This window comes from Cupressus sempervirens, chromosome 6 (genome assembly GCF_028749045.1).
Source record: "Cupressus sempervirens isolate cs-2001-9-10 chromosome 6, ASM2874904v1, whole genome shotgun sequence".
NCBI classification, from domain to species: domain Eukaryota; kingdom Viridiplantae; phylum Streptophyta; class Pinopsida; order Cupressales; family Cupressaceae; genus Cupressus; species Cupressus sempervirens.
In genome coordinates this window covers 91,381,216-91,401,673 of record NC_143123.1, presented here as the reverse complement: position 1 = coordinate 91,401,673, position 20,458 = coordinate 91,381,216, and the positions used below count along the sequence as shown (strand labels likewise).

The 20,458-nt window shown below is 36.8% G+C and overlaps 1 pseudogene across 1 annotated transcript; it reads right to left on the bottom strand.

The window, feature by feature from the left end:
* Positions 1 to 15,147: 15,147 nt before the first annotated feature.
* Positions 15,148 to 20,015, bottom strand: LOC149551346 (disease resistance protein TAO1-like; annotated as a pseudogene). The gene is made up of 6 exons (XR_016352732.1): positions 19,357 to 20,015; positions 17,819 to 18,929; positions 17,455 to 17,724; positions 16,229 to 17,325; positions 15,819 to 15,957; positions 15,148 to 15,627 (listed from the first exon to the last, which is right to left on the bottom strand). The product of XR_016352732.1 is annotated as a disease resistance protein TAO1-like (transcript).
* Positions 20,016 to 20,458: the final 443 nt, after the last annotated feature.

Below are 20,458 nucleotides of genomic sequence, written 5' to 3'. Positions count from 1 at the left end.
ATATAAATATTGCCTTTGAGAAAATCTTTGAGAATACAGTAAGGTCATCCAAGTATATGATGATGATTATATCCTTCAAGTCAGAAAAATATTTATTCATACACCCCTAAAAAGTGGTGTTGGTGTTGATACTTGGCCAAATGACATTCTATGGTACGTGAACGTACCCCAAGGAGTGGTAAAAGCTATCTTGTGTTGATCTTTCTCTTCCATTTCTATCTAGTTGTAATCTGAGAAGCCATCAAGCATGGACATCATTTCAACTCTAGCCATTGTTTGTAGTAGATGATCCATATTTGGGAGAGCATAATTATCCTTCAAAGATGTTGGGTTTAGGTTTCTAAAATCTACACAGATCCTTATCTCTTTGTTCTTCTTTCTAATCGATACTATCTTTGCTATCCAAGTAGAGTGAAGAATAGGGTAAATGATTCCTACCTTTATTATCTTGTCAACCTCTAGAAATATGGTGTCATCTACCTTTAGATTATAGTTTCTATGCCTCTATCAAAAAGGAGTTGCATCAAGTTTCAAAAGAATCAAATGTTTCTTTTTCCTGCCTCTATAGATTTTCAAATCCTCATAACTCCACATGAATACATCTTGATATTCTATGAAAAGTTGTTTGGCAGCTTCCTTTTCCTTAGGCAAGCAAAATTTTATGATATTGATCATTTTGGGACTTTTCATGTCTCCAATGTTTACCCCCTCATACTCACCAGTAATAGGCCCCTTTTTATCCTCTTTACCTTAATGTAAGTATCATGTTTAATAAAAAACTTTTCCAATGATACAAAGTATGGGGGAATGATATTACATTGTAGTTGAATTGTGTCAATTCCATCTTCTTTTTTCTTCTTGCAAGGATCTCCTTGATTGGTTTCATTAGGATGATCTTCTCAAATAGTTCTGGCATTTTCCAAAAATAACTATAGACTTTTGTCATCTTTGAACACTTGTCAGGCTTCTATATTGTTAGGAATGGAAGGTCTATATATGATTTCCACCTAATACTTTTTGTTTTTGAATTCTCTTTAAGGAATCAATATGGAGGCAGAAACGACCAGTGAGTCCACTTTAGAGTTCATCTCCCTTAGTACTAGTTCAATTGAGAATGTATCTATCCCTTTGATTTCATCTCAAACCCCATTTCTATAATTTTTCAATTTATGATTCTTTATAGAGTACTGCTCTTTGATTTGTCACACAATAAGCTTTGGATCACCCCAAGCTCTCAGAATTTTTATCCCTTTTTCTTTTACAGCTATTAGCTTGAGTAATAGGGCCTCATTCTTTCATGTTGTTCATGTTCACAAATTCTAACTTGAATGCCATGGGTTCAGGTTCTCCTTTAGGTGATATCAATACCAACCCTACACCAGAATCAAATGAGGAACAACTTTCATCAAATTCCAGTGTCCATATCAATGATGATTCTTCTTTCCCAATAAGAATTTGATCTCCCTATTCTTTGAAATCTTGGTTGTTTGAGACAATTTTAGTAAAAACATATAATTACCAAATTCTAATTCTTGGTAGAGAATTTGAGCTTTTGGATCATCTAACTTCAGAACTATGAACTTGGCTTTCTCTTCAGGCTCTAACTTTACATTTTTTCTCCCTATGGGTATGACTACTTGAGATTAATCCAATTTTATTTCTCCTCCTAGGTCTCTATAGAGAATTCTACTTAGAAGCAAACCATAGTTGGCTAGGATATCTATGACTAGGATAGTCAACGATAATTTCTTTTCTAGGTGAGACGCCAATGGTACTTGAGCATCCTTGATTTTTCCAATTAGAGGGACTTTTTTGGCATCCATAGAATAAAATCTACCATGAACTTTAGTAAGAGTGAGGCCTAAAGCTTTAGATACAAGATAAGGCATCACATTGTCTGAGACACCTAAATCAATTATATAGTTTCTCAGTTTGTACCCATTAATGTATAATGACATGTAGAATGGGTCAAGTTTCTATCTAGGAAAGGTTGGTAAGACCATGGACTCTTCTTAAGAAAAAAAGGTTAGAGGTTAAGGGCTCATCTTCTTCTTCAGTCATAACATTGTGATTCAGGTTCAAACTATCTCCTTTATAGTGGTTTACCACTATTTTTAACTAGGACGAATGAGATTTCAAATAGCCTATTGGAGAAATTTAGATCCTGGAGTCTTTACAAAATTGGATGAAATCAAAAGGATTATTTTCCTTACTTGGTTGAGAAATTATGACTCCTTAGTCAACATGGCTAGTACCTAAAGGAGAAGCATCATTACTTGTTAGGCTATGACTAGAAGACTAGTTTTTGTGCTCTTGGCTCTTGGTTAATACTGTGTATGAGGTTTCATCAATTATTGTAGAACATTTACCTTTCCTTTTTGAGTCTGGCTCATACTTTAAAAATAAATTTCCAAAGTTTCCATTCAAGTAAAAATCTGACTCGAAACTAGAGGTTACAATATTCAACTCATTAGTGGATAACAATTGCATCATACGAGCAATTTTAGGACAAATTTCATTATCATGGTTTGTTGTTAAATGAAAAAAACACATGTTCCCTTTCTTAGGTGTAGCCTCAATAGTCAACCTTTGTTGTAGACTAGTAAGCTATGGAATTTTTCCATTAATATTCCTCCTTGGCTGGTTTTAGTAATTCCATTGGTAGGACTTGTTGAATTCGAGAAGTTGCCACTTCATAGCAACTAGCTCATTTGAAAAATTTTGTAACCTCTCATCAAATGAACCGGTATTACTAGAACTTCCTTTGGTTTGAATCTCTCATTTTTATTTTTCGACAGAGATCAAGTCATATTCTAGTTCAACCACTTTCTTTTGGGCATCTATCAGATTCATGGGATGGGATCTCCTTAGGTCATAGTTAATATTTGGTGGCATCATGCTTATAAAGAATTTGTTCAAATTACTTGTAGTGGGTTTGTCAGTAGTAGGGATTCTACTAGTGATCTTATTGAAATTAGTAAAATAACACCTCATACTTATAATAGGTTTATTTTTTATAGATGTCAATTGTGCTAGTAGGATGTGCTTATCTTCTATAGTTTTGAATCTTTTTTTGAAAGTCATCCTCATCATATCCCAACTTGTGATTGTGGTGTGATCCAAATGATAAAACTAGTTTGTTGCAATTTCCATTAGAGTCTCTACAAATATCCTTATGGCTATGTCTTTATGTGCCACTCCCAAGATATGAGTCATTGTGAAAAAGGCCTTGATATGTTCATTAGTGGTGACCTTCCCATCACCTAAAAATTTGGGGAATTTTTTTCTCAAAATAGATGAGAGTGGGTGATATGCCATAAATGCTAATGGGCTAGTTGATGTAGCCTAGGGAGTGGCCATAATTGTTCTAGCAAGGTATGGCAAAAAATTGACAATTGGAGGAGCAACTATTCCATGTAAAGCTAATGCTTGGCAAGTAGTGTGTGACAAATTTTTCTTTTTGGGGGGTGAAGATGGCCTACTCCTACTCTTATTATCACCCTTTCATCAGGGTACCTCTAGGATGGGGAAGCCAAGTTATGTAAGCTTTTCAAAAATAGGGTCTCATCCACCTTGATCTCTGGTGCTTCTGAGAAACCTTTCTTTGTCCAAGGGTGTTGAGTTAATTTTTCCTTTGAGCTTCATGCTTTACTTGTCTTTTAGCTCTTCAAAATTCTCTCCTCTAAATGGCTCTTTCTAGTGCCTCAGCCCTAGCTTCTTCTTCTTCTAACACCTGGCTAGCATTTCTGTAGTGTTTTGCGTTCCTCCTATTTTTGCAAAAGAATGTATTTAGGGATGAGATTATATCTTCCTGGTCATCTTGGAATCCAAGATTAGGTTGGAGTACAAGGGCTATGTTCTCATGAGGTAACACCATCTTTCTTCATATTATGGGTCTATTGGTCTAGTGACTATTTGTCTCCCCAAAAAAGTCACCAAAAATCTATTGGTAAATAGATTGTTCTTTATTCAACTCTTTGAATGCCCAATATTCCTAAACAATAACTTGTTACAATAGTTGGGAAATTGTAACTGAGTGATTGACTTCCCTTTGAATTTGTAGGTATAGCTCCCTTGAGTTTGTGATTTTCTGAGATGCCCTCTTTTGAGATTTTCTGTGATAGGTTAACTCATGAGCAGTCCAAGCTCACTTAGATGGATTCACTTACAGGTTCACCATCATAGGCATTACTTGCCAAGGATACACAGAAGTAGAAGTTGAAGCAAATATCTGATTCCTCTTCTCATCCCCCTACTGGTCCATCCTCTTCTTCTAAGAAGAAGGAGAAAAAGAAGACTGATACTCCTTCTTGTTCCTATTGTCAAAAAGGAGTTCATGATGAGGCACATTGTTTTTAGAAGAGATTTGATGGCTATGAGAAACATATTGTAGATTTGCAAGCTCTTCTTCAAAAGAGCTCTATTTCATCCCCATCCTCTTCTACCTCTTAGGGGTTTGCCTTTTAGTCTTCATCCACCTCTTTGACATCTTCACCAGATTTTGGACAAGGTCATGCATTACGAGCTTCTCCTGCATCCCCTCCCCAGGTCCCTTGGATATTGGATTCAGGTGCTTCTCACCATATGGCATCTTCTCAAGGGGTCTTCTCCTCTATTGAGGCTTCTCTGATTCCTCATATTCTCATGGGGAATAACATTGCTCTAACTATCTGCGGGAAAGGTTCAGTTTGCATTCAGGATGGCACATTCAATGATGTATTGTATGTTCCATCTCTCTCTGCCAACCTTCTCTCGATGTATCAGATTACACACAGTGGATCAGGGTGTATACAAGGATTAGTAATGCAAAGAACACTAAAAATCAAATAAAAAAGTATTCACAAAATTAAATAAATGTAACTTCAAGATAGACTAAGATGAGCTCTCAATTGAGAATATGAGCCATTAATGGGCTCTCTCAATGAGAAGCTATCTTGTTGAGTAGCTTTGTCTAATTAGGTAGGATGTATGCTCGATTCTCCAAAGGCTTCAATCGTGTTCTTGATGGATTTTGGCTTGGGTGAATGGATTTGATGTAAAATGGCTTCTGAAAAATGGCATTATAGCTTTACTTCATGATCAAAATGGTATTACTTTGCTACTATGGGTGATTGTGTTAAAATGGCTTGGGAGAGGATTCCTTAAATAGGCAAAGGGCTTGAGGGATCAAGGGCTAGGATGAAAGGATGGGAGAAAGCTTATGGAAGGTTTAGATTGAATGAGAGGAGAGCACATGGATTGTGCTTCCTTACAGCCAATCAGGGAGTGACACATGTCATAGGGTCATTGGTTAGAGCAAGATGGGTTGAGGGGTCAACAAATGAGGCTCAAAGCTCATAAAGACCCTCATAATGGCTTGTAAGAGCAATGAATGGGCTTGTAAGAGTCATTTATGGCTTTGTGAGCTTCACAAAGTTTTATGGTTGGGATATTTGTGAGAGAGTTGAGATATTTTTACTTGGGTTGGATTACGAAAGTCTTAAGCTTGACTTAAGAATGTGCAAATGATTAAGACTTGGATTAGGCTAAATGGGGGATTAGAGATAGGCTTAGGATGAGGATGAAGACTTTCTAAAAGAGTCTAGAACTTCCTACGATGAGGATAAATAAAGTTTATTTATTTCAAAGGTTTGGGTTGAGGAGATATTTATTAAAATATTTTTAATAAACATGAGTATTAATATTTAATCTTAATTAAATATTTTGAGTTGGGATTAGGGGTAGGAAATGATGGGATTAGCCTTTAATCAAAATTAAAGAAGGATTAGAAGATTTTGGAAGAGGGTAGTGGTCTTAAGGAAATTGGCCAAGTTTTGGGAAAAAAATAAATAAATTATTTATTTAGGAATTTTTGGTCAATTTATTAATTAAATAATTAATAAATAAGGAAATAATGTTTAAATAAGATTTAAACATTTTTGGGAGGGATTCCTTAATTAAATATTTTTAATTAAGATAAAGGGATTTAATGGTATTAAAATTAATTAATTAATTAATAAATGATGATGTCATCAGGGACTTTTTCAGAAAATAAAAATACTTTATTTTCTAAAAGATTTAGGTGTCTACATTTTGCCCCTCTTTGACATAGTGTTGAGATAACACTATTTCAAAGAAGTTTGAATATAAACGACACGAGGAAGATGTTTTAGCAACAAAGTTGGCCCATTCTTGGATAAGGAGAGACTAGACTATGAGATGCCCCCTCAAGGAGGCGGCAGGGGGAGAAAATGAGGCTCGACGGCTTCTTGAAAAATACCTGAATCCGGGATAAGCAAGGAGACTCAGATTGGTAAATAGAAGGGGTTGAATTAGCTCAAACTCTCACTATGGGAGAATGATAAAGGAGAATTAGATGCACAAGAGGAAGCAAGCTTAAGACTTTAGGGAAGGTGGAGGATGAAGGAGCGGAGCACTATAAAAGGGAATCTAGGATAAGGAGAAGGATAAGGGGATTATAAAGCTGATGCAACAGGATTTCAAAGAGTTAGATTTGCGGAAGATGGATTTTGAAGATCCCTAGGACTAGGATTGTGGATCTTGAAAGATGAGGCTTGGTGGATTCATTGGATTGGTGGATCCCTAAGACTAGGATTGTGGATCCCTAAAGCTAAAAGTGAAGATTGATTCAAAGAGATACTGATGCATAAGCTAGGGTAGGAGAGACAGATGCTAGATATGGACAGGGATAATGGAGATTAAGGGATTCCATTGAAGCTTTTTGAGTAGGGGGATACTTTAAAGAGAAGTACCACCATGTAGTTGAACACTAGATTTTCTATAGGACTGTTGGTTAATTGCCAAGGTTACCAAGAACATCAAGGTTGTGCCACCAACATCCAGAGGACTAACGGACTGACTCGAAACAAACACACAAGGATTGCCCCAGCATCACACATGAAACCTGAAGGAAATAGCATGGAACTAACACTAGGTAAACCCACAAGCAAAAAAGAAATAAACAAAAGACTTGATCAAAACCATATGCTAGGAGTGCCCCATTCGTAGCATACCATGATATGGAAGATCGTGGCAACCTTGAGGAGGGAACAAAAAGATTTCTTGGAAAAGATACTTCAAGACCCATAAGGGAAGACTCCAAATCAAAAGAAAGTGAAAATCCAAAAGAGAACCATTTGCCAATGAGATGGGTAGGATGAGGTACTAACGGACCAAGATTGGACATGAAGAAAGCTATATCCTACAAGGATCTATCGGAGAGCACCTAAGCTGGTGGATTTGGATGAGTGATGCGTCTAGCAAGCTGAACTAAGAATGACAAAACTTTGGTGATAGGAGATCTAGCTAAAGGATGCATTGGAATAGCTAACCAAGATTTGTGCGATGTGTGCAAGATGTTGATCAAGGATGAACTGACACAAAAGCTGGATAGATACAATGATACTAAGCTAAAGAGGATGTACAAGCTGACAGACCAAGATATGGTACAAATGTACAAGTTGTTTTGGACAAGATTGGATATACAAGCTATGATACAAGCGTTGGATACAAGATTATTTACAAGTTGTACAGGAGCTCCGAATGATAAGATAGCGGGATGATCAGGGAGTGACACATGTCACAGGGTCATTGGTTAGAGCAAGAGGGGTTGAGCGGCTCAATGCTCATAAAGACCCTCATAATGGCTTGTAAGAGCAATGAATGGGCTTGTAAGAGTCATTTATGGCTTTGTGGGCTTCATAAAGTTTTATGGTTGGGATATTTGTGAGAGAGTTGAGATATTTTGACTTGGGTTGGATTAAGAAAGTCTTAAGCTTGACTTAGGAATGTGCAAATGATTAAGGCTTGGATTAGGCTAAATGGGGGATTAGAGATAGGCTTAGGATGAGGATGAAGACTTTCTAGAAGAGTCTAGAACTTCCTAGGATGAGGATAAATAAAGTTTATTTATTTCAAAAGTTTGGGTTGAGGAGATATTTATTAAAATATTTTTAATAAACATGAGGATTAATATTTAATCTTAATTAAATATTTTGAGTTGGGACTAGGGGTAGGAAATGATGGGATTAGCCTTTAATCAAAATTAAAGAAGGATTAGAAGATTTTGGAAGAGGTTAGTGGTCTTAAGGAACTTGGCCAAGTTTTGGGCAAAAAATAAATAAATTATTTATTTTGGAAATTTTGGTCAATTTATTAATTAAATAATTAATAAATAAGGAAATAATGTTTAAATAAGATTTAAACATTTTTGGGAAGGATTCGTTAATTAAATATTTTTAATTAAGATAAAGGGATTTAATGGTATAAAAATAAATTAATTAATTAAATAATTAATTAATTAATAAATGATGATGTCATAAGGGACTTTTTCAGAAAATAAAAATACTTTATTTTCTAAAAGATTTAGGTGTCTACATAGGGAAGTCAGTTGAGTTCACTGCAAATTCAATCTACATTTGGGATAGTGCAACATGAAGCCTTATTGCTATAGGGACAGTTGATTATACCACCCATCTCTACACCTTCTCGCACTTTGGTCCACCATCTCCATTGTTGAAGCATACTTCTTCTCTTTCACAAGAGCATCATGTGGTGCAGTTAGAACATGTAAACTTTTGTATTGTTCCTGAGTTCACCACACTTCATTTTGTTGAAGTCTTTTCTTCTTCAGCTCTACCCGACCCTCTAGCTCCACTCATTGAGCCTTCAGGAGCACTTGTTGTGGATTCTATAGAGGATGGTCATCTCCTCTTTCATGATAGTCTCAGCACACCTGCATTAGGGATTCCTTTTTAGGATCCTCATGTCTACTCTTTTGAGCATCAGTTAGACCTTCCTGTTATTTAGTGGTTTCCTTGTTCTGTGCCCTTGTTTCTTCTGCATTGGAGTTCCATTGGTTCATTCATTTCTACAGGGGCTTCATCATTCTAGGGGGGCTTTGATGTCTCATCTCTCTCTCATGGGGGGGTTGTTTATGGTTTTGAGAGAGTCTCTTGAGCCTTTTTTTTTTTTGTTTTTTTCTCATCTCTTTTTGGAGAGGGGTTTTTCCCATTGGGTTTTCTCCTTTGTCTCTGGTTTACAGAGATTTTCTTGTATTGGGTACCTGATCATGCCTTATTGCCAGGACCCATTTTCCTGCTTTCATAGCTTTGCTAGGTTAGCTTCCTCCTAAGCTTTGCTTAAGGGGGGGTGTTAGAGTAAGTCATTTATTACTCTAGGTGCTTTAGCTCTCTTAGGTGCATATAATTAATATTTTATATTAATTATAATGTGCAAACCTAGCTTTTTTCCTTTAGGGTTTCGTTCACCTTAAAAGGTTGAACTTTTGTATTTTGTTTTCATAACTTAGAATACAGTTTTGCTCTCACATTTTCTGAGAACTTCTAAGCTCTACTTTTTCTATTTTTTGGCTTCTTTTCATTGCAAGAAATTTGCATGTAGGTGTTTTTGAGGGTCTGTGAAGTTGGATTTCTCAACTTCTACACATAATTATAAATGGGGTTTGTTCTTGACCAGAGAATAGAAGAGGTAAACCAAGTTACGCCTAAACAGGTACTAACTTAGGCAAAGATTCGGGTCTTTATTCTAATTATTAAATTTGTGGACTCACACATCTTATGAACCCACAAAATTTGACAACATAGTAATGAATTCTATATATGAATTAGCTATTTAACAAAATGCTTCTAACTCCAATTTTTGAGGGACTATATTGAAGAATAATGCAAGAAATAATATCTTTTAACCTTTAATAACACTACTATTATCTTCAGTTTCAGCATTGAACAAGGGAACAAAGCTTTATTTATTCCTTAACTCAATTTAACTAAAAGAGATATCTTAAACTATAAAAAAAATGGAATAGTAAATGATTGACATAAAATACATTCAACTTGTCTCTACAACAATAAGTATCTCACACCAAAAATTAGTCAACCTTTCATTAATCTTTTAATTAGGTACATATAGAATTCTGAGATGACCATTAGAAAGTAGAGCTTAAACTAGTTCATCTCCTCAAAATGACAAATGGAAAGGAGCCAATTGTTGGTTACAATCAAAATACAAAGGGATGGGATAAGAGATCATTTCAACTTCTTTCCTTTTTCCAACTTCACCTTAAATAGGCTTTGGTAGTGACAATGATTGGGATCAGCTCCTCATGTTTGTGGACATGGACATTGGTCTATCTCAAGAGCCACCTAGAGTGTTCTTTGGCTAAGTCTTTGATGGAATTCAACTGCTCTTGCATTTCCTCCATAGCCAAGTGTATACATCCATTGAGCTTTTGGAGCTCCAACACTCTGTTCTGGGCAGTAGTAGACTTCTCTGTCAGAGTACCTAGATAGTTGTAGAAGTTCTTTTGCATAACAAAAACTCATGTTATTCCTTTCCCTTGTCCACTAGTTTGAGAGTTAGTGTGTAGGCTTCTTAGTAGCTCATAGTTCATGTCGTGTTCCTTCTTAACTATTTCTTTTAATCCGTCTTCTATTGTCGAAATCATTTCAGCTTTGAATAGCAAGCTCTGTTGCCATTCAGACAAGGGATCATCTCCTTTTGGTAGAATCTTTGCTTCCACAACTTCTTTATTCTTCGTTTTGATGACCATATTCAAGAGGGAGATGCAATCTTCACTCTTTTCCCTTTCTATTGATAGAGTAGCCTCGTTGGCTAAGATATTATCCTTTTATGTTTCCAGCCTCAACAATGCATTACCAAGTTGTTCTATAACTTTAATTTCTTCATACTTCAGTTTCTCACTAAATTTCCTACCAATTTCCTTGAAGTGTTTGCCTTCTTGTAGTTGGTAAATGATAGCTCGGATATCCATGGCCATAGGGTCACTAGTAGGGGGAACTCCTAGAATACTTGCCACTAGAGCAATCAGTTGCCTGATGAAGTGATTGAGTTCATAGATCTCCACTTTCATCCTAACTTTGGCAAGCTTGACCCCTTCAAGTTCCTCCTCTATCACTTCATTTGTTGACTTCCATAGGACCACTTTTGTGTCATGCCTAACTTCTTCGAGGTCCAGAGATTGTAATGTGAAGTCATCTATATTTAGGTCTTCAATTCTCCCATCCTTAGTGCACTTAGCAATCTCCATAGTTAAGTGTCTTGTATCAGGGTCTCAATTGAGGATTGATAGAGTCTTCTATTTCTTAAATTTAATCAATGTTGATCTAGAATAGATAGCTAGAGACAAAGTATCCTTATTTGGGACTCTCTCCTCTATCCTCTTCCTTTTTCTATCTAGGGTATTTTTGAACCATGATTGAGTGCCAATTACCTTAGATGTAGTCCCAAATGTATCTACACTAAACATTTTCCTCTTAACTAGAGTTAATGTCTTTAAAACTGAAGAGAAACAATTCTTTGGAGCCTAGGAAATGAGTTTTGAAGCTTTAGGTCCCTTCCTTGCTTTTGTTGTCTTCTTGATAGCTTCATGAGACTCTATAGATTCACTCTCACTACTCCCTCCATCTCCAAGGTCAACCACTTGCATTTGGGGGCTACATGGTAGGAGTAATGGGGCACTTATGGATGGAATAAGGCTGTTATTGGGTGTAAGAGCCACCATGACTTGACTATCTTTCATCTCCTCCATCTTCTTCTTTTCAACCTCTATTTCTATTCTGATCAATGCCAATGAACCAACTTGACAAGTTTTACCAAGTGGAATGTTCTTGTCAAGAGGTTGGTCACCTCCACTGGCTAGTTGAGAAAGCCCTTGAGAAATAGGAAAGATTGTGCCTAAAGCACCGCTTTTAGAAAATTAGGGTGCCACTCCTTTTGGGGAAGTGTGAGCGGATGGACCTTTGCTCCTACTTCTCTGTACTATGGTCCACTCAACCCACTTTCTAGTTCTCTTGTAAATTTTGGCCATCATAAAGTTAAGATCCTTCACAAAATTTTTGTAAGGTTTTGAACTTATGGGGGTGCTCCTTAGCTTGGTCAAATAAGTATTTCTATACATATTTTGACCATCATCTTCAACTCCATCTACATCAATGTTTACCTTATACTTCTTCACTTGGTCAACTGTCAACCTCACAAAGGCTCAATTACAGCTCTTGAACTCATCCTTACAATTGGCCCAATAGTCGTCAATGGTAGTGATGTGTTTTATCATGCTCCCAATTTGTAGGACATCTCTGGCATACCCATTTGGGTCAAACATAGGCCTCAAGACATCATACATTTCCAACTTATATTTCCTCTCCAACACCTTCATCATGTTCTTGGTAGATTGGATTAGGTGTCGTAGCTGAAGGCTCCAACTTTCATGGGGAATTCATATCCTTTTTCCTTCAGGCTTCCACTCAGTATGTTCACTTGCAGAGCTTTTCATATAATCTCAATCAACACAATCATGTCACTTGGATACCTTAGTAGCTTCAAGGGAAAGCCATCAAATGTTGCAAGATGCAAATAAGAAAATGATGAGAATTAAATAAAGTAACATCCAAACTTACTGATGGTGACCATGGCTTCTAGGTTGAATCTCCTTTCTAGGCATCCTTGTAGTTCCCTGCAAATCCTTATGGTAAACACATCATTCACCTTAACATAATCTACATAACTATTTTGTAATTGGAGATATGGATAAAACTCATAAGACATAACATCATCAGGGAAATTCTCTAATCTTGGAAGGCTGGGCTAAAATTGCAATGAGGCTAGCATGTTAATCAGGAAGAAAGGCATGTAGAATGTATTGTAAAGCTTCGCTACCTAGAGAGCATTGGACATAATTTCGCTTACCTCTTGCCCCCCAATGTACTAGGTATCCGAGCATATGACTTGAATGAGAAAGAAATATTGTTCAACAAAATTTAAGGCTTCTACCTCACCTTTCAATCTATGCAGAAGAACCAAAATATCAATGATTTCTGGGTTAAGGTTGGTTTTGAACAAAGTTTTGGGAGCTTTGCTCTTATCACTATGTGGCTTCTGGAACCATGTCCTCATGATTTCCTTCCTCTAGATCATCTTCTTTGCTAAGAATTCTAAGATGGCTCTACCAAAGGTTAAGTCAAAGAACTCCTCCCACTCTAGCACATGAAGGCAATTCACCACTATTTTCCTATCAATTGAGATTAATACTGTATCATTAGGTAGAACAATTCACTTTGTTTCTGAGTTGTAGTGATGAATGCATTTGTAAATTTGCTTCGGGGCTTGGATTGCAATCAGAAAACTAGGGGCCTCAACTAAACTACATCCATAGAGTTTCTCAATAATGGGGTAAATTTGTTTAGATTTCACTCTCCTTTAGAAGTCTTCCATGTCATAGAAGCAGAGGGATGTGTCTGTGAAATTTTGCAATTAGGACTTGATCCTAGTCAAACCATCAAAACCTACGAACTTGGTTGCCATGAGTTCATGAATAAGATTTTGAATTGAAAGATTGAATGAGACAACAAATGCAATAGTCACAGAATTTTCAAAAGATATGCATATTGATACAATGAGAAATCAAAGAACAGGTGTAACTCATTCAGTTGCTTGTGCATCTTTATATGAGAGCCTTGATTCATCCTTTATTCTTCAGTATTCACACCACACAGATGAAATTTAAGGAAATACCAATTGGATAGTAAATGCAAAAGCTCAATGGACATTTAGGGGTCTTTTCACTGTTTTGTTGAGCTCAACTGTAACTTTCTATAAGCTCATTACTTACTTTTCTAGTTTTCCTTAAGTTTTAGAAAGTTACCATTGGGGTACCCTATTGGGGAAAATATGCCAAGTGAGATTCTAATTATATCTTCTTTCCATAATGGTTCAATCCATTCTAATATCATTCTGGCATACACTAAATCTAGTACGGGTGCCAAACCTAATCATTGGCTTGATCTTTCTTGAATAATCGAAAAACTATCTTCATGGGTTGGAAACCCACTAAGGAGAAGATAATTTCCATTTTTTTGCCAATGCTTCCTCTAGGTCGAATCTTTGACAATTGCATTTTTGGTATTTGGGAATGCTTAGTTAAGGTGCTAGGACCTATTTGAGTACCATTTAACATCTTGTTTTCCATCTCAAGCTACTTTAAAACTATCTTCATGGGTTGGAAACCCGCCGAAGAGAAGACAATTTTAGGTTTTTCACCAAGGCTGAATATTTGAGTAATAATGAATCTGAATAATGTTTAGGAATCTTATCTTGGATTCAAACATTGATTTGCTATGAAATTTTGCACCTTTTGGAACTTCTTGAGTTATATACGTCTCAAAATGATCTTTTGAGGGAAATTGCCTTCGTGGGTTTAAAACCCATAGAGGAGAAGACAATTTCTGAATTTTTGCAAACACCCATTTTATCAAGAGATGATACATCATGAGAAAATAGAGCACACATATGATCTGCAATGAGTAAATTTGATCTCTGTTGGATTAGGTACTAACTTACCCAACCAATCACAAGGTAAAACAAACACCCACCCGACTATAGTGAAAGAGAAGGCAAAATGGGAAGATCCAATAAAGATCACCTAGCCTTTTAGGACCTAGACCTAGACTCACACAAAATGAGGACTAGACTCACTTCATCTATTACACAAAACTAGCTATTGCCAATAGGTTAGAAAGCAAAAAGTGGGGCAACACATATCAAACAATGTTGAAGAGTCAGAGACCTTTCTTCTTTTGCCTTCAAGTTTCATTCTAGAGAAAGCATTAAATCCTTAATTTTTCTGGTGAGATGATGAAAAAGCAGCCATTGATACCAGTTTAGACACTGAAAAACCCTTTAAATAATAATATGAAAGAGTAGGACAAGTAGTTTACAAGATAGGAAAAAAGAGCAAGACGGGTAGGGTTTTGTTGCAGAAGATGTATGTATGTGAAAGAGCAAGTGTAAAGAAATTAAAGATAGGGAAAAGAAGAGTGAAGATAATGCTTGGGAAAACATACAATCCAACCACTTCAATGTATCTACACTTGTATATTCAAATAATTGAATCTCTTATTGAACTATATTATTGAAGAGGAATAATACTCTTAAATTTTATTTTCTCATATTTCATTAATAAATGTAATTCGAAGACAAAACCAGGCTCACTCTTAAAGTTTGTTTTCTTATAGCTAAATGAATTTCCATAAAGATATAAGAAAGAAATATCCTTCATATTCAAATTACTAAATTACATTATTTCTTTACACAAAAATACATTTCAGAAAATTTTATTCAAGAATAATATAACTTAAAAATTTCCATTCATAACTGATGTAGTCTATCAACAATTCTATATAAAATATGCATAATTTTCCACTCTTCATCTTTTCTCAGACCTATCTGAAAACCCTTCTTCATAATTCCATGCCTCTTTAAAATCCAAGAAATTAACCCCAAATCACTATGTCCTATGACTGTAATTATCCATTCCCCGGTACGCAAAGAAATGTCAAAACTAACGCTATAGTAAGATAGGTGATTGTTTATATCCTCTAAGAAGGCAGAGCTATCAACCACAATTACGCAGCATAAAATAGCAGTCAATCCCTCCCATTTTTCATTGTAAGTGTTCCTGTCTTCAATGTTCTTGGCATCAAATTTGACAATGCCAGTGACTGTGTCAGCACCAGTGAACAAATATTCGTTTAAAATTGACTCCGCTCCATCCACTGCTCTTCCAATCACAACGCCGTGCCACGGGACATTCTGAAATAAAAGACAAAATACTCCACGCAGATTTTTTATCAGCTAAGCTACAGCCCATTTGTCAAAATATAACGCTAACTTAGAAAGAACTAATGGCCAAAACAAAGCTGAATTTCAATATGAAAATTTTAAAAAATGTATCAAAATTAGATTTATGATTGCCTGTAAAAAATGAGTGTCGATATTATTACCTTTAACTTATCCATGCAATTCCGTATTACTGTATTGCTGCAATAACAGAGTCTCATATATTTTTCTACATGCAACTCATCAATATCTGCCATGTTCTGCAGCTTCTCAGAAGAGTCAATCACAATTTCCTTCAAGAAGAGCCTTTTTGGCAGCACAGTGTTTTTTAACTTTCCACAAGATGCAATGTTAATATACTTCATGCAGCCCAGACTGGAAAAATTCGGCAACTCCACAAGCTCGGGACAGTCCTCAATGTAAAACTTTGTGAGCATTGTAAGATCCCCGGTTGTTGATACCCTTTGCAAATCTGAGCAATTTTTTTACAGACAGACTGGTCAGACTTGTTTGCAATATAATGTTCTGCAGCTTTAACTTTCGACAAGATGCAATGCTAATTTTCTCCATGCAGCTCAGGATGGAAAATCTTGGCAGCTCCTCTAGCTCGGTACAGTTTCTGACTCGCAACTCTGCAATCTCCAGACTACCTGACACAGTTTTCAAACTCTGGCAATTAATTAGTTCCTCAAGCTCTGGGCAGTCTCTAATATTCAACTGTACAACCTTTATAAGATCTGATATTCCTGACACAGCTTTCTAATGACTACAGTATTCAATTGTGATATATTTCAGACAGCTCAGATGTTCAAGTCTCAGTTCCTCAAGCTCTGGGCACTCCCTAATATTCAACTGTACAAGCTTTATAAGATCTCCTGACACAGCTTTCAAATGACTACAGTGTTCAATTGGGATGCTTTCCAGACAGCTCAGATGGCCAAGACTCAGCTCCTCAAGCTCTGGGCACTCCCTAATATTCAACTGTACAAGCTTTATAAGATCTGATATTCCTGACACAGCTTTCAAATGACTACCGTATTCAATTGTGATGCTTTCCAGACAGCTCAGATGTTCAAGCCTTAGTTCCTCAAGCTCTGGGCATTCCCTAATATTCAACTGTACAAGCTTTATAAGATCTGATATTCCTGACACATTTCCAAATTGACTACACTTCTCAATTGAGAGTTTTTCTAGGTAGATTAGATGTTCAAGTCTCAGTTCCTCAAGCTCTGGGCACTCCCTAATATTCAACTGTACAAGCTTTATAAGATCTGATATTCCTGACACATTTCCAAATTGACTACACTTCTCAATTGAGAGTTTTTCTAGGTAGATTAGATGTTCAAGTCTCAGTTCCTCAAGCTCTGGGCACTCCCTAATATTCAACTGTACAAGCTTTATAAGATCTCCTGACACAGCTTTCAAATGACTACAGCATTCAATTGTGATGCTTTCCAGACAGCTCAGATGGCCAAGACTCAGCTCCTCAAGCTCTGGACATCCACTAATATTTAATTGTGCCAGCTTTGTAAGATTATTTATTCCTAACACACTTTTCAAACGATAACAGTGTTCAATTGTAATTTCTTTCAGGCAACTCAGATGTGCAAGACTTAGCTTCTCAAGCTTTAAGCAAAAGCAAATCTGAAGTTCTTTCAACTGGGAGGGTGCCTGAAGTTCAAGATTCATTTGTTTGAAGTTCTCAGTGATTGTAATAAAAGGCCGGAAATGATCACAAAGAAATGAATTGCACCATATCGGTTAAGGATATTTGGTTATAGAATGAAAATATCAAAATACCTGTATGCGATTATCCCACGATGTTTTGAGTAGTCCATTTTGGATTTTAATAAACTGCACATATTGTAGAGAGAGCCATGAAGGAACGTCCTGAAACTCAAGCGGTTGTGTGCCCTTCAGCTCGAGCCATAGTACGGAAGCTGTCCTCTCAACACAAATATCTGGTTGACCCAAAAAGAATGTAACGTGACAATCCATAGATTTATCGTACATGGAATGGAAACACCTGAGATCGATTTTTGCCAGGATATTTTTCAAACCCATTGATTCCTACATGCACACAAGCAGCTCAAATTAATACAGATATGATAAAATTTGCAATATCACAACACGAAGGAGAAAACTGGAAGAGTTAAAAGCATACCAAATATTGGAGATCTTGAGGACGCCACGAGCGAAGAGGAGTGCTAAGCTCCGATGCCATTTCTCTTCCTAAGTCCCTCAGGTGGTCATGCATTCTCAATCCCCAATTCTCTGTCTCCTCTACAAGGCACTTATCTTTGAGCATTTCCAGTGAATGTTGAGCGTCCCAACCTGAACCCTCCCATACTCTTTCAGCTATACACTTTCTCTTGCCAATAAAAAAACAGGCAATATCCATAAAAATCTGTTTTTCGTCACCACTCAAACTGTCAAAACTTATTTTTAGACTGTGCTTTACATCCTGAGGTAGTGTTTTTCGCGCTTGAATTAACGCTGAGCTCCAGAACCTGTAAGGTTTACCGTGAACATGTCGGCCCAGAACTTGGAGAGACAAAGGCAACCCTCCGCACACGTCTACAAAGGCATCAACGAGCATCTCATACCCATTGGATGGATGAGGTTGGTTGAAGGCATGCCAACAAAAGATTTCTGTCCCATTATTTCTATCCATTCCTTTCAGATTATAACCATCAGTAATCCCTGCCCTTATAAGCACCCCAACATCACGAGTTGTGATAATAATCAGTGTTTTGGAAAATTTATTTAAGATGTCATTGATCATTAGAACATTTAGTTGCTCCACATGATCGATGTCATCTACAACAATGAGAAAGCTTACATCGGGGCTTCTTTGCAAATGATCTTTGAGATAACCCATTCCTTCCTCTGTACTTGTAGGACTGAGATATTGATTCTCAAAGAGATCTCTGAGAAGCTTACCTTGCAAAGAAGGTAATCAGCCTGTCACGTGCGCTTCTCGCACATCAAAGAAAAAACTTGCTCTACAGTAATTTGAGCTCCTTCGATTGAACAACTCTTTGGCAAGCGTTGTCTTGCCGCATCCGCCCATGCCAAAAATCCCAACAACCTTAGACTTATACTTCCCTTCTTCAAGTCCACATTGATTTTCAAAATCCTGTACAAGATCATTAAGGCACCGCCTCTGAAAATCTTCTACAAGGTTGTCAAGACCTACTGGAAATGTGGCAACATGTAAAGATGTTTTCTTTTGTACTTCTTTTTGCACTGCTGCTATTATGTTTTTGTAGTCACTGAAAATTAACCAGAAAATGAAAAAGAAAGCATGAGAAAATAGTTAACTAATTTTGAAATTGAAAAATAATCACTAAGAAAATAACTGCCGAAACTGGGAGCTGTGAGAACACGGCAAGACAAGTTCAAAACAGAGCATACACAATTCAAAAGAATAAAACGCGCACACAACTCTGCTGAAGCAGAAAACAATTTCCTTTTATTCCACACACCTAGACCTGATTTCAATTACATTCATCTATAGAATGAGTGCACATCGTATTACATGCATCCAGAAGTTTCTTGACTTCAAAAGATCCAAAACCTTAACTGCTAATCGTGCTTTATTCTTGTCGGATATTCCTAAATTTCTAATTGCTACATGCATTCACAACTGTTAAGGATGGAGAAATAAACTCCTACCAACAGAAACCACAAAAATCTTACCCGTTGAATTCATCGCCAGCCACAAATGAAAGGGATTGAAGTGCTTCCTTCCACTCTGGAAGCTTCTCCAAGTACCTCCTCTTATTTTCAAATTCAGTGAATGATTTGGCATACTCGCCCTTTTCTATAAACCGCAGATCTGACGGCTTCACTTGATAAAACACGGGAATAATCTTGGCCTTGGTTTGTGACATTAGAACCAGCTCAGCCAGACACCACGGTGACTCTGCATATCTTTTAGAGAAAATGGCGATATGCACTTTTGCAGATTTAATTGCAGTCTGAATGGTAGATGGAAACGACTCTCCAAGTTCTTTCTCTTCTGAATCAAGAAATGCTCGGATGCCTACCTCCTTAAGGGAGTTGTAAAGCTGGGTAGCAAGACCATGTTTGACATCAGGGCCTCTGTGATTGATGAACACATCAGACAGTGTTGAAGATTCAGAGGCCTTTCTTCTTTTATCATCAGGTTCTATTCCAGAGAAAGCATTAAATCTCTGATTTTGCTGGTGAGATGATGAAGAATAAGCCATTGATACCAGTTCAAAGGCTGAAAAACCCTTTAAATAATAAAATGAAAGAGTAGGTAGTTTACAAAATAGAAAGAAAGAGTAGGACGGGTAGGGTTTGGTTGCAGAAGATTAGTGTATGTGGAAGAGCAAGGAGGGTAAAGGAATTAAATAGGTGGGTTCAGTCGTTTCCTGGAAGCAACAGGGAAAAGAAGAGCGAGCAAAATGCTTGGGAAATAGCAAAGGCACCTTTCGGTACGAAAGGCGGATCGAGTCCAGGAAAGAAGATGCTTAGAAATTTGATGAACAAAGGAGAAATAGTGATTAGGATCCTTCGTCGAAACATTTAATGAATGATTCCATTGAAAGAATAAAGTGGTATCAGTCATTTCGTGGAAGCATCTAAGAGACTAAATCCAAAATGCTTTATCAGAGAGACCCTTGCACGAATAGGGATTGGATTTCATTAGGAGAAGCGATTCGAGTTGGGAATCAGTGATTAAATGAGATGTCTGCAGTCTATTACTTTTTCCCTTCGTTCACATTAGCAAACTCATTAAGTTAATTAGAAAAAAAATATGCATGTGAGAGAA